Source organism: Crocuta crocuta, unplaced genomic scaffold (genome assembly GCF_008692635.1).
Source record: "Crocuta crocuta isolate KB4526 unplaced genomic scaffold, BGI_CrCroc_1.0 scaffold134, whole genome shotgun sequence".
In the NCBI taxonomy this organism is placed as follows: Eukaryota; Metazoa; Chordata; class Mammalia; order Carnivora; family Hyaenidae; genus Crocuta; species Crocuta crocuta.
The window spans coordinates 5,263,243-5,266,598 of NW_027530183.1; positions in this window are offsets into that span (position 1 = coordinate 5,263,243).

Consider the following 3,356-nt stretch of genomic DNA (forward strand, 5'->3'; position numbering starts at 1 on the left):
CCATCTTACTTCAATTCTAATAAATAATGCTGGATGTTCAACAGTGGCAGGAATTGTGCCATCACGTAACCGTGGGCTTCGCCCCTGTCCGGCCCTATAGATGAGTTGTAGCAGTGTTATTCTACACTTTTTAAAAGAAGCGTCCTCCTCGTGTCTACGAACCGTGTTTACCCCAAACCCGATGGCAGAGGTGTTCTTTAAAGACTTGAATATATGAATGTGTGTATGTAGTTACTTAAAGGCTATTTCCTCTATGTAAAACGAAGTTATATGGGATGAACACTTTTAAACTTTCCGACACAACTTCCATAACTAGAAGGTGGAAACCAAAACCCTCATGATAGTATTTCCTCTGGCAGCTGGTGCTGTGGGCAACCGTTTTATTCAGCGGGATTTCTTTTCTTTTTTTGCTTTCTAATGTACACATCACATACCACTCACACATGCAAGTGCACTCATGTACATCTGCTCATCGTTTCTCTGGACGTCTCTCTGTGGTCCGTGTAAATTTGTCTGCCGGCACATATTCTCAGCATGTACATCCACCTTTGTGTGGCCTGTGTTCTGTCTCTGGGAGTACCTCACAGGGCCCCTGCCTGACCGTTGTAGCTCATTTGTTCATTCATCCATTTATCCATCCACCCATGTACTCTAACGTGTGTGTATAGTGTGCAACTGTAATGTCCTGCTTCTGAAGAGGAAAATAGCTGCCCATAGCAGCCATCCGTCTGGATAATAGCAGAACACTCTAGATAAGTTATTTTGCACTTTCTTATGTATAAAGTTGGTAGAAACTTATTTTTGCTTTGTATCATTTAAATACATTTTGTTTTGGTAAATGAACTGTGTATAAACTATTTATGCCGTTAAAACTGTTTTTAGAAAGTATTTTTAATTTCAGCAAGTTTGGTTACTTGTTGCATGACTATTAACACAGCTGACTTTTTGTGTCAGTGCAATGTATATTTTTTTGTCCTGTTATTAACTTGTAAGCCCTAGTAATGGCCAATTATTTGTACAGCAACAGAAGTAAATTGAAGATACTGGCTAAGACTGGATTGATTGTGGACGTTTGTACTATACTGCAGAATCCAATATCTGTTCTTCGGTGGTTATGTAAAAGGCCTGAAGATTTACTATCTAGTGTGCAATCTGTGATAACTGAATGTTCATTGTATATCTGTCTCTGATGCAAAAAGGTAGAGTAACACAATTACAATACATGATTAAATGCAATAGTCCAGGTACTTTTTTTTTTCTATTTCAAATAAATACCTACTATTTACCACCCAAAGAAAAAAGTTGTTTTTAAACCAGTTTATTCAGGGAAGGAAGAACAAAACAGAAGGTAAATAATTACCTCAACTTTGTATAGTTCTTTTCTAGTCATGAACCTATCTTTCAGAAGCTCCTGCTTACAGAAATGTTTGCTGTGAGGGTCTGGTTCAAGCTCCGGTTTGATCCGTCCTTAAATGCTTTCTGCATTTAGCTTCTCAGTTGTGCAGACTCCCTGGGGCTGATGCGTGTGTGTGTGTGTGTGTGTGTGTGTGTGTGTGTGTGGAAGGCCGCAGGGAGAGGCAAGTGACTTCAAGAGACACACCTGCAAACTTGAATGGACCCGTGGACAGTCTGCATCGGGTGGTTTGGCTCTTTTTTACGGAGCCTTATTCTCTCTCCATCACATTATGAAAAGTAAGCAACAGTAAATCATTTGTCTCCTTCCCCTACCATATTCATATCAGGAATACTTTGGTATCCTGCACTTTTTCTGGAAGCACAGCATCTACTCATAGTCTTTACCTTTCCGTCTCCAAGAGTTAAGGACCTACAAGCCCATTCTTATGGATACTGGCTTATTTAGTTTTAAAACTGCCTTTCCAGTAAAGAAGAGTGTAGAAAACTCTTTTTAAATGTATATAGGCTGTCTTAGCAACTTTATGTTTCCTCTTTCTGAAGATAGTAACAAAGTCCCAGTTCAACTGAATTTTGAACAGCAGTGTCCCAAACTTGAGGATAAAGTGCTTATTACAAATGCCGCCTCAGAGCAACTTCCTTTAGAGGCAAAGATCTAGGAAGGCCAAGAACTTGAAGACAACAGACAGCCATTAAGAGAAAACATTTCTTTAATGCAATACTCCTAGTGCTAGTGACCTTAAGAGGTGGGCAGTGCTGAAATTCTTCTGGGTTTAAGGGACCAACGTGCTCATGATCAGTAAGTCCCACTTCTGCCATTTGCCTCTCCAATAAAATTACATCTGCACCCTTCATTTTAGCCCATGTGGAGCATCGAAGAGGAAGCCGGCCAACAGAATTGGTCTAGTGTTGGCTTAGTCTTTTTTCCTTTATTGCTGTTCTCATTTACCCCACCAGTTGCAAAGCTCGTTTTTATTCATTGTTCCTTTTGACTTTTACTAGAAATGGCACCAAGCCGCGCTACCACACTGAGAGCCAGCCTGGTGTTTTGGAGAGCCCTGAAACAGGAGTTGAGAGACAGGCAGCAATGGTTCTGCAGCCTGTGAACTTGAGAAGCCCCTGTTGAAGTGCCCTCAGTGCATCAGGTTTTCCCATGTCCCTGGCTACCTGTGCAGCGGGAGGGGTTAAGATAGCGCTTCCTCAACTGTAAGGTTTAGGACCTTTTGATCCTTAAAAATGATCAGGGACCCTAACATTTCTGTTTATGTGGTTTGCATCTATCAATAGTATTGTATTAGAAATCAAAACTGAGATTTAAAAAATACTTATATGAATTCTTAGTAATAATAACAAAAGTAATAAAATGATAAAAAGTAATAAGATTTAATGATAAAACCATTATATATTTCCATGGTAGGGGAACCCTTCTAAACTAAAAAAAAAAAAGTTTTTTTTAGTGAAGAGCGAAACTTTTACAATTACCAAATCTCCTTAATGTCTGGCTTATTTAAACACAGGTGGATTCTCATAACTGCTTCTACATTCAATCTTGTGATACTTCATTTTGGTTGAAGCATATGAGGAAAATCCAGCCTTACACAGGTATGTGGTTGGAAAAGGAGGCTATTTTAATAGCCTCCCCAGATTACTGTTTGTTTGTTTTTAAGATAAGTTTGTTTCTTAAAGCTTGATGACTCTATGGCATCTGGAACTATATCAGTGAGCTTTTGATACTCTGTTACATTAAAGGCCATTGGTCCATCTGGCATTGTGAATCCATCTTTTACCCATGCCTAATTTATAGCATGCGTTGGTCATTTAGAAAATACTTGCTCACTGATGTAGTAGTGAACTACATCACTACTACCCAAGTGTATATAGATCTTCTAAGTGTTTGACATATTTCACTACAAAATATCATATACTTTAAAAATCTTTATTAT